The 12,018-nt window shown below is 38.1% G+C and overlaps 1 protein-coding gene across 1 annotated transcript in view; it reads left to right on the plus strand.

Annotated features, from left to right (window-relative positions):
* Positions 1 to 12,018, plus strand: part of LOC106171573 (G protein-coupled receptor dmsr-1-like) — a 45,256-nt gene that overhangs the window by 11,740 nt on the left and 21,498 nt on the right. The window lies entirely within an intron of this gene.

The following is a 12,018-nucleotide window of genomic DNA, read 5'->3' on the forward strand; positions in this document are numbered from 1 at the left end:
CAGAACACATTTTATAGCAAACCATGTACATATAATGTAAGATTTGTACGTTAATGGTTAGGGTGTGTCTGATACACCCCCTTCGCTCTGTTAGTGTCCTTGTTGCCCTTCATTTGAAACCATAACGTGATTTAATAGGGCACGTTTATCAACCGTACAAATAGTTCATATTTTAGCATACGTCAAGTGCCAAAGAGATAATCACAGTGGCTTTCCCAAAGATTTTCAAGCACACAAATCCCAATTATGTGTAAGTGGAACTTAAATGTTTGGTTTATCCTACAACTCTAACGCGAGATGGTCAATAATAAACCCAATATATAATTGTTACGAGGCGTTAGTCACGTACAGCAATTAAACGACAAGAGTATTTGGTTTCCATTCCCATTGTCTGGTAGTCAGTTTATTGGGGAAGCACATAAAATGGCAATTGAATTTTATGTTTTGGCGTGCTATTGACGGGCGTAACTGTTTCTGGAAGTGCGTTTATGTTCGCCATTCCTCATTGTACTTATATACAGATAGTTTTTTGAAGCCATAACTAGTAAAATATATTTGGCATACAAGAGAATAAACTCTATTCAGTGTTTTGATAAGGATCGGTAATAAGTTATTCAATTTTTCTGCCACGTTTTTTTTTTTTTTTTTTTTAATCGTAGAGGTGGGCCGTAATAGTCACAATAAAAGGCAGATTTCAAATTTCAGAAATGTCAGATGCAAAAGCACAAATCACGAGTGTCTGAGCGTGCTCTTAGTAAAAATAGATTGAAAGCCATATCGGATCAAGAAGTGTCTGTTTTTTGATTGACGAGAATCCTTAAACCATGCATTTCTTAGGGGCATATTTTATCCCACTAACGGTCATTTCGTAAACATTAAAAGCGGCAATAAACGTGGCGGTCCTCATTAAATGTATTTGGTATGCATTACAACGTCCACTATTTGATTCCCAGTGGTCAGTCAGACATACATCCATGTTTGATTATCACTTCAAAGTAGTGTATATAAGATTGGATTGTTTTAATTATATTATATTTGTGCGTGTTTGTTTCTGGCACCGTCAAATCATACTGCCATTGTGGCACTCTTAATTGCCTTCGATGAATTTGACCGTGTCCTTGTTTCATTCAGTAAAAAAACGAACAAATACATTGTCAAGCACATGTCAATTTTGTCTCCATGTATCCACCTCATTTTACAATATAATTAAGCGGCTTTTGCAAAAAAATGTATGGAAGGAAGAAACGCTCAGATGAATGTAGCACATATTGCTATTATAGAAAAAGACTATTGAAAGCACTATGGGTTGCCATCCACGGATCGGTTCGTGTTATAAACTCATGCTTTAATGGCGTATGCTAATAAACTGACGCTGTCCAAACACTCGTTGGCCACCAACGCTTAGGTCCGTTAAGTATTCATTCTATGTCGAGTGCCCCTTGACTTTTGCCTTAAACAAACTAAAACAGAAATTGACCACACCGCCGTGTCAGCGGGAGAACGTGATATTGCGTGTTGCCAAGACCTGAATGTTTTACCATATGGCAGAGAATGTACTGTTTACTTATGGCATTGTGTTTCAGTTCAAAAGCTTGGTTTAAGATAAAAACAATGTCGGAAGGTGTGCTCTTTATGATTCAGTGACTTTGTGTCTATTTTCAATTAATTGATCAGGTTGTGTTCCTCCTTGCCGCACTGTTTACTGCGCCCAACCGTACACCATTCTAACTACAAACGAGCACCGTCATGTAGTGTGTGAAAACGTAAATGATAATTGCCTAAATACAAAACTTGTCATGATTTACATGAATGTTTTGTACCTCGTGTAAAATAAATCCTAAGATCCCATTGTGTGTGGAAATGTTTTGTGCAGTTTTGGATACCTGGATGAATTAAAACAATCCACATATGGTTGAACGTCAGTGACCTAGCTGTATTTGGAAATAACAACGCAGGGACGACTAGTATGCATATGACTCTCCGCCTGAAGACGCATTTGTGTTTAAAAAACATAAAGAGTGCACACTTGGTTTATTAAAAAATGAAGAAATGCAAATACGGAGATCGATTCAGTGTTTTTAATCAGCTGACGATTAATCAAGTTATATAGTAGTGTTTTAAAAATAAAATACGCCATATACACATAGATTACAGGAGAAAATGTTAAATTCAGAATGAAAGAGACTGTGCAGCACGTCAATGTTTGTGATAGAAAAGATACATTTCAGGGATTTCTTGGCGGAATGTTATGGTTAAAAAATGATAGTATACGGTGAAACGCAAACGAAAAAGTTATTTTAGAGTCATGAAGCTCTCCGGAGGGCAATTATCACGGCAGGGAACATAAACTACCAGTGCCTGGTGGCCGATACGAAGACGATATACAGAAGGTATAGTTCTCAGTGAATATATAACTTTACTGGTAATCACAGGTAAAGTAAATATTGTGGCACTGGCAGCGGGAGAAACGGACGCACCTGACCGGTGTAAAATGAACGCTGGACTTCTGGACGGTTAGGTGTTTTTACATGTGGTCTGTTAAGATGATCGGTTTGAGTAGGCTGCTTTAGATACTTTAGGTTTGCTTGGCCAAAAAAGATGGGGCTCTGCATTACAAACTTCTGAATAATGCTTTCTTAGTTGTATTTGTTCATTGTTGTGTCGTACAAGATGTCATATTACGTGAATGTATGGGCTTATTTTGAATTTGCAGTTGTAACAATCCTCAACCGAGAAAAACTCAATTTGGCTCTGGCTTGAAATCTATTATCACTATTACAGGACAATTACTGGTTTGTCAAACAGTATCAGTACAACTTAATAATTACCTCAAAAACACACCATGGATCAAAACAGTCAAGTGTACTAATATTTCATCCATAAAACCAACAAGGCAAATTATTGGACATATCAGTGTTATCACCCGTCTAATGTCATTATTACCACCACATAAAAACAGCAGCTTGGGACAAATCATGTCCTATATATCCATCATTCTTACAAAACAATTTGCTTGAAATGGCGATAATCTATGGACTAAAGTCTCTATATTTGTCATTAATGACTATTTAGCGTAATGATTTGCGGTTTATGGCACGTTTCTGCTTGCATTGGCAGGCAGAGGGGCACGTGACCTTCTGGTGGAATGGTGTGTCAGGGAGGCGTGCTGTGAACCGCTTAGATTCTTGTCTTACAAGTTGCACAAAATATGTTACATTTGTTTGCCAAGTATGTGATTAAGCTGCCGTGTTTATGGCTTATTGCGAACGGAATCGCACATTTGTTTTATTGGCGCACGTACAGCGTGGGTGTACAATCCCTTTCTGAGTTAATTGTACGCAGATTTAATGGTTTGTTTTTTTTTTCTATTCAAAAATATGTTACTGAAGTAGCTCTTTATTAACAGATTCGTTCCATTCTATCTTTAAAAAACTCAAACACTATGGCTTGATTATGATTTTTTTTGTTTTGTTTTGTTTGTTTTTCGTCTGAGTGCTTCTGTATATTTCACTAGGTCATTGTAACTTTGCAAAGCGTCCTTGACCTTCACCCCACTGTGACCTTCACCCCGCCACTGCCCTCCACAATTCACACCTGTGCTTCAATCTTGGCCCTGTTGTGCAGCGCGTTAAGTTCACTCGGAATCCAATTACCTCCTCGGCGTTTGCTTAATAAAAACCAGACAAACTTGACATTTTCATCCGACGTCAGCGACGATGACAACGTGTACAGTTCACACAGGTTCATCCGGGGTCAACCAGTGCAACGGAGAACAGAATAGACACGGTAATACAATACAGATTGATAAACCAAGAGAAACATGGTGGTATGATTTCTAAAAGCAATCTGTGTTAAAAAGGTTCGAGAAGGTGAGCATTTAATTAGCATGACCCACGTTGTTTCAGTATAGGTTCATCTTGCAGGTGGTCTTAAGTGATGTGACGGAGTGCAAAGCGTTTGTGAAATCTTCCCGACACCTGTGTCTATCATGCAATGACTCAATCAGAACTGTAGGGCTCTTCAGCGTGAACAAATCGACAGGCAGTTCTGTTCGTTGAATACAAGATGTTGCATCTTTTTGAGCTTTTGATGCGTTAATTTCCATTACCGGCAGGTTGCTCAGGACAGTGCGTCTATTTACAAATAATCTATAGAAGAAAAAAGGCTTGCGGATCTGGTGTTCTAGGAGCGAGCTCTCAGTATAGGTATTTGGATTTGTCCATGCATGTCAAAGTTTCGAATCAATCGTGAGTAAATTGTGACGGTTCAGTAGAACATGTACCTATTTATTTATTTATTTATTCATTTATTTATTTATTCATTTATTTATTTGTTTATTTTGTTTTTTGGTTGTTATAATAATATAATAATAATCATTATTATTATTTAAAACATTAAAACTGTACCTCTTTAAATGAAGATGAGTCTCAGATGTCAAACAGTTTAGCTGTTCAATGGGTGCTTGCGTAACGTCGTTATCCATTATACAATTATTCGACGTCCTTTTGAGATATTATGTACTCAGTTTTTCAAGTTTATTTCTTGGAATGATATGAGGATAACCACTGTGAATGTCGGAAGGACAAAAAAAAGATTGACAGGCACTGGGCATGTGCGATACCGCTAGATTTATCACAATGTTGATATTCAAGGATGATCGAACACCTACGTCCTCGGAACGACATGAGGAACGCACTGTCTAGTAATGGTTCTCCATTCTGGCGCATGTTGTTCCTAAAGAACTGAACTTTCAGATATAACACATACCTATCAATCTCACTTATTTTCAAAAAGAAAAAATAATCTGGTATTTTGACTTCGGTCACACCGTTTTGGCACCGTTTGAAAGACGCCCTATCAATCACTTGTCCCACCACATCAAAGCTGGTTGTCGGTGAAGTGCGATAATGTGTCGCAGAACTGATAGGATAATTTGCAAGTCTTTGGGGCGGCACGCAGGAAACACGCTACATTGTGTGCCGCGACAATTGCTTCCACGAGTTAAACAGGTTATCAATTATTTGTCATGTCTGTTCATGTTTGGCGATCAGTGAAGCACTGTAATTCGGTCAAACTTTGATGAAGGAAGTTCAAGGTCATCTGTGTGTCAGGAATAACAGTACACATGCCTTATACTCATAAATGACAAATGCGACGGATGTTGATATTGCACCATTTCGAGTAGAAAGAAGGCGATGTTTTTTTTTCTATTCACAGTGTAACCCCCCCCCCCCTTTTCATTTCTTCTCTGGGGCAGTTTGGCATTTGTTAAAGAGGTCCGTAACAAAGACAATATGTGAGGTCGATTGATATTAGGCCATTTAAGGTCGCCAACACTACATTTATCCCAAATCCAAAATAGAATTGTCGATTTTGATTGAATTAATTGACCATGTAATTGAAACGATTGACCAAATGCTTGATAAGAGTATTTGACTTTGGTGTGACCAAATTTGGTTCGAACAACTGAGAATCAACTTTCAGTAAAATTAAGCAAGAAACCAAGTTTTGTTGGAGGAGTGGGGTAAAAAAATGATGGCAAGCTATACGAATTTCACACTTCGCAGAATATCGCAGAAAAGTCATCTCCACATCATAATGCAAGTTACCCAGACTCGTATGACGTCATGCCGTGTACATAGCCTCGTTTTAGCTCGGCTTCCCCGGATAATTACCATTCAAACTGCATTAGTTTATCTCGTCCTGACTTGAAACCTGAATCCGGCTTGATAATTGTTCCGTGTGGGGCTTTACGTATCATAAGTGCCACTTCATATATGTGTGTTACACGATTCACTGGATGTGGGGCAGCATTTTATTAAATATTGAAATATGATAATGAAAGCTTTCACGCTATTTTGAGTCATGATATATCGTACTTGGTGAGAAATAGAGTCGCCAAGCAATTGCACTTTGAGGGTTTTATATTTGAAAAAAAGAGGGTTGAGCATTCAAAGAAGCTGAAATATTTATTGAAGTAAATTGTTTTACTGGTCTGGCTTGCTCGACTGTAGTATTTGCGTACACTTAAAATCAATATCATATACTTTTCCAACGCGAGATACGGGGCGTGAAGTTATGACACACTTTATGTATTATCACGGTCACGCTGTCACGATGTCACGCTGTCACGCTGTCACGATGTCACGCTGTCACGATGTCACGATGTCACGCTGTCACGATGTCACGCTGTCACAGTGTCATGGTGAAACATACATAGTGATAGGAGTCCTAAACAGAACTAGAATCGTGCAAAGTAAGAATGAGCTGCACCGTACACAGCACCCTTTACTTGCTAAATGAACGACCCTACACGAATACCAACATCAAAATCTTCGAACTTAATATGTTTTTTATTTAAATACATGTATGTTAATTTATATGAAACGTAAATTACTTATTTTCACCATAATAATAGCGAGCAAAAGGGGAAAAACTAAATATAAATCAGAGTAAGAACCAACAAAATAACTATACATCAGGGCTGTAACAGGAGATCAAACACGCGCAAATCTACGGGAGAAGAAGCTGTGTAGTTTGAGTGCCTGAAAAAACATCTAAGATTACCTACGCGTGTATCTAAATTAATATTATGTTTAGATTTATACGTCAAAGTATACATCAAAGATAGCAACACGCTGTAACTGACATATAGGCCGCCCGGCTCTCATCTGTAGCCTTTGAACTTCACTGTGTGTATTTTCCAACAGATACGTGATCTATTGCCTGATTCCACGGGGAATGTTCTGTACAGCGTCCGTCATTCTAATTAACCAGTTAGTAGACGACCTTTTCTCGCCTCATGTAGGCCGCGGGGGGTCCAGTATTTTATTGTCGTCTGCGGTTGTTTAGTTCCATCTCGCGTCATTCGTTCATTGATCTACACGATGTAGAGGGCGAATGTAAAGAAAAAGTGATAATTTAGACCCGAGGAGATCTATCGTTTATCAGGCAGCGCGAACTTATAGTAATTAAGAAGAGGAAAATCGAATTCGAAGCAGGACAGAAAGGCAGATGTGATGGGGAATATGGATATGGCAGCACCGTAATCGCCTTAATCTTCAGCTGATTATCCTAGGAGAAATTGAAAAACGCTTAATCCATTGACTTTTCCTCAGACGGGAGAGAAACCTTACGCGTTCAATTATCGGGTCAGTTATTCAGAGCATCAAAAGATCATTTTGTATCTTGCTGATGAACGAACTTCAAAGAGGAAGCCATTCAGGTGCGAGCAAGGCGAACCAAGCAAAGTAGGACTATAATTTGGCGAAACGGACAGATCCAGTTAGCTCATCATGCAAAATGATGCACGTTAACGGGACATTTTTACTTCTCAAGCAAAAATGTTCCACTCCAAGAAGTGATTTTAACAGATGATAATCCAAACGACCTGACAGAAGCGCCAGACGATCTTCAATTACACAATCAATTTTAAAGAAAAAATTCAGAATAGGTAATTAAGTGATATCTAACGCAAGACATTTCCGCCACGAACGTTAACTCGATACGCACTTTACTAGATCATATCTTAGATAAGAAAGAACCAGCGGGAGGCAAGACATAAAACGACAAAAAAGGACCACTTAAAAGTATGTGACGCGTTGTTCTAGCAACTGCAGCAATTACGCCAACACTTAAAGATCATTATAAGAGTGAAGCGCACGCTGCCAGCAGGCAATTGTGTTGACAACGCTAACTTGGTACGCTTCTCGTGTTCAGGATCTTGAACTTAAGAATTGTAATTTATCCGAAGAACCAAGCTACTTCAACTGGTGCTATGGGATTGCCAGAAGGCCGGTTAAACCCTCTGTCAGTAGATTGAACAGTCATTTTCAAAACGAACCACCTTCAGGTAGGTGACTACGGTAGGTAAGGGTCGCAGCATTTTGTAAGTGCATTTTATTGTGTCAATACGGTCCTTTTAGCATCCATGATTCTGTATGCTCTATTTGAAAACGGTTTCTGCTATTTTGTATACTTTAGAAATCTATTGCTGTAACAACCATACAAGCAGGAAGGGCTGTTTTAGCTTCGCCAACGTATGTCGTAGAATATGAGGAATACTGTACATGCATGTATAACCGCATTTAGAACGGAGATTATCAGAACTCTGAACTAAATCCATTGAAATGAAGAGTGTGTGAACCTTGATTGGAGAAAAATAATTTTTATTCAAAATGAGTGTTTATTTGGGGTGCCATTTTCAGGCAGTGCTCGATGTTTTCATCAGTTGTCTACTTGCAGTGGGTAATATACAAACCTCTAAGAATGTTCCACGCTCTCTTGTCACACACACCATGTTCCTCTTCTACTAAAATACTTCTTCAACGATACACATGTTGTTACCTAACAAAACAGGCTGCAATTCATATCTACATTGAAAATTATGTGTGCAAATATGGTAAAAGAAACCCCGTGATTTCATACATCTTGCAACTGTTAAAAAAATATAGGAGGAGATATGTCGATCAGAAGAAATTCTTCGAAAGTCATTATGATAAGTTTGGCTATTTATATGCACTTTTCACATTCTACCTGTGATAAATGCTACAGCTCAATTAGAATGAACTCGTGATCGGACGAAAGTATAAAAGAACGCGCCGTAGTTGTGCGTCCTAAAGCGAACCCTTATAGGTATTCTGAAGACAACTATAAGACGTCAAACTATGTCAGCGGTTTGTACGAGCTTATAAACTCACGTTCTCAATAGCCGTACCACGGATAGCTTGATGAAAGGATTACCTCTATAGAGTTACAAGCAGGCATGATATATGAAATACAGTGTAATAATGACTATCCGCTTGTACATGTAAGTATTAATAAGAAAAGAACACTTATAAGAGATCATCGATGGGTCACTGGTACATGTTGCTTCTCACTGAGAGTTGTAAAAGCAAGAGAGAATTAACTGCTCAACGTTAAAAAATCTAAATAGGTATTTAGATAGATAGAGAGATAGATTGATAGATAGATAGATAGATAGATAGATAGATAGATTCCTCTTTACATTAAGTCTATGGTTTTATCAAATCAAGTTTCTTGTATGCATAAACTGCCGCTGATGCTCTTAAGTACTGGTCAAATAATCCCCCGCAATGAATATTGGAAATAATCAAACACATCAGGCGTGGGCAGCATAATCAATATGTCCGACCCTACTCAAACTTACCTCGGCAACTAAATATCATCAAATTAACAGCAACGTTATTCTAAGAAATCGAAGAGCAAAAGTCTTGGCAAAGTGAAAACACAGGGACAGACGCACATTTTAAAGAGATGGACAATTATATTAATACTGGGTTTGGTAAAAAAACGGTTTGGATAAAGGATAGGATTTATTACTTTTCTGAGTGTAACCAGGTATGCAAACTTTTGTTGGATTCTAAAGAGGGTAACGATCAGACCGTTATACACAGTGAGTAAAAATTTGACAGTCCACATTTTGATCATCTTTTTATTCAGCGGAGCTAATGAACTCTATTCTCAAAATCAGAACATCTATTTTGCACTCGTTAAATAACGATTACTTGAAGTTTTTTTATAATCAAAAACATTTTGATTGCTTGCGTGGGCATGTATTTACGATTGGTATAATTGCAACCCCGGCTCGTGCTAAGTCAGCACAAACCATCTCAGTGGAAACGCCGAGAAGGGACATTCCTTTCATTTATCGGGCGATTCCGGTCTTGTGGCTAGCCTTATCCACCGTCTGGTTAAGGCGAATAATCCCTAAGGTGACCTCAACTTGTCCCCAGGGGCTACGTTTGAGAAATCGCAACGAGGATCTTTTGAATGAACTCCCATCGATCCGTGTAGACAGCATGTTATTGGAAGAGATAACTATCTCGTTTTCTAGAACGCATCTTGAGATTTTTTTCATCCGCAGTTATAATCACCGTGCTTTCTATTTAGCGGCGATGTGGGATTTTGGTATTTGCTCAGTTGATACATTTTCCTTAAATGAAAAAGAGGGAATTAAGATCATGTCCATGTACGACAGCTGGCATTTTCGTTTTCAATGTTTTATTTTCTGTTTTTGCCTATCAGTAATTGAGTGAATCATCTTTATGTATTAGGTAATTGCTAGCTGAACCTTTGAGAGCAATGTTTTTGGGTTTAGATGGGTCCATCGAGTCAGGTTGAGTCGCGGATCGATTTTAAAGAAAGTTCTTTGAACGGAGGACGGGAACGTATGATGCATGAATAAAATGCGCTTTTATGAAAGTAAACAAATAGCCAAAACCATAAATGAGAGAGAGAGGTTTCTTTTTGAATTGACTGCCATGATTCCAAATTTCATCGAATATACAAAGCAATTTTTGTATTAAGTTCAACTATATAAATATGGCGGGTGCCATTGGACTTTTCTGTGGGTTCTGACTAAACTTCGATGTCGCTGAGACATCCGTTTAAAATAGAAACTTTTGTGTGTCTGTGTTATAGCCCTGAGAGCTGCAAAAGTCAGCTAAGTCACTTTAATTAAAAACTCCTCGGAGTTTGTTATCGCTTGTGCTTATGCAACTTAACAACTATGCCGTACCAATTAAACGATATACGCATGGATGAATGGTCAAAGTAAGTGAGATTATTGCAAGGTTGTCACTGGGGCATAACTCTTCATCCAAAGCAAGTTCCTACAAATCCGCCGTAATAAGTGACTCAATCAGTGGTGAGGAACTAACAAAAGAGGAAATCCACTCATTTACTCCACAATCAGGATTTCCCGTATATATGCCAAATTTAGGTGTTTTGCAGAAAGACACAAAAGGCGTGGACTTTTGCCTCGTAAATGTTGACAATCAAGACGGAAGAATAATCACTCGACTGTTCTATCAAGCTAAAATATACGCCAACGCCTTCTTGAAGTTTATACTTTTCTATCGACGTGTTAAATTTGCTTTAAAATACTCAACCATGACGGCAAGAAGAGGCATACAGCCTTGAGTATTTCGCACGTGTGAACGAGCTCTGTCTGGTGTTTATTGTTTGCCATCTTTCCCTCTACTGATAAAACATTCATTTTTCAAATCCATCCGCGGCTTTGAAGAAAATTTTGCTCTCCACCCACGCCGTCTTTTGACATTGTAGGATTCTGTGCAAGTCGTGCTTCAATATGTCTCGGATCAGCCCAATAACTGCACCGCTTTGATAAAGCATTTGATTCTAAAGGTCAGATAACATGTGCTTCAAATGGAATATCGAAAAAGATGAAAAAAAAGTAAATTGGAACAATCAAAATGAAAAATCTTAGGAGCCATTTCGCCATCTATTTATTTTCTAGGCTTCAGAAAGAGAATAGATTCAAAAAGTCAGTTTGATCCGTCGAACAAACCATCTGCTGTGAGTCAGAAATACAGACATCAATCCCGGCTTAATGGCTCCTTGCTTCTCCTTCTTGAATATCTGGTGAACTTGAAAAATGACATATGTGATTGTAGTCTGTTTACAAAAAAAGAATTTACCAATAATAAACGAATCAATGTACATTTGAAAGAAGGAATAGTTCCATGAATAAAAAGGTCAAATAAACAAACAATTAAGTGCCATAACCCATACACCAATGACAACTACATACATCGCCAAATTCAACATTCAATTTGTGTCCGTTGAATTGCTGAAATAATATGATTAAATTACTGCAGATAAAAGAGTGGGTGGATATTTCACAGGAACAAAATAATAACGCAAAGCCGTACAACAGAAATCAGGAAATGAACACCAGAACAAGAGTTCACCAAACTGCAAGGAACTGCTCTCTAATTAACACGGAAACGAGAGGCCTTGTTTTGAACATTGTATGTACAATGAAAGCAGGGTATGATTGGTAATGTAAACTATCTAACACATTAAGGTAATACTTGATATAACGTCTTCAACATCTGAACAAATAGAAACATACCTTGTTACTTTTATCTAGTGTGCAGACGAACGGAATTGTTACCAATGCAGTTGAAATAGCTGTTTGATCATCTGGTAGTGGATAGGACGTTTTATAAATGTCTTCACACAATATGACGG

Source organism: Lingula anatina, chromosome 9 (genome assembly GCF_051362555.1).
Source record: "Lingula anatina isolate TDL-2025a chromosome 9, LinAna3.0, whole genome shotgun sequence".
Classification (NCBI taxonomy): domain Eukaryota; kingdom Metazoa; phylum Brachiopoda; class Lingulata; order Lingulida; family Lingulidae; genus Lingula; species Lingula anatina.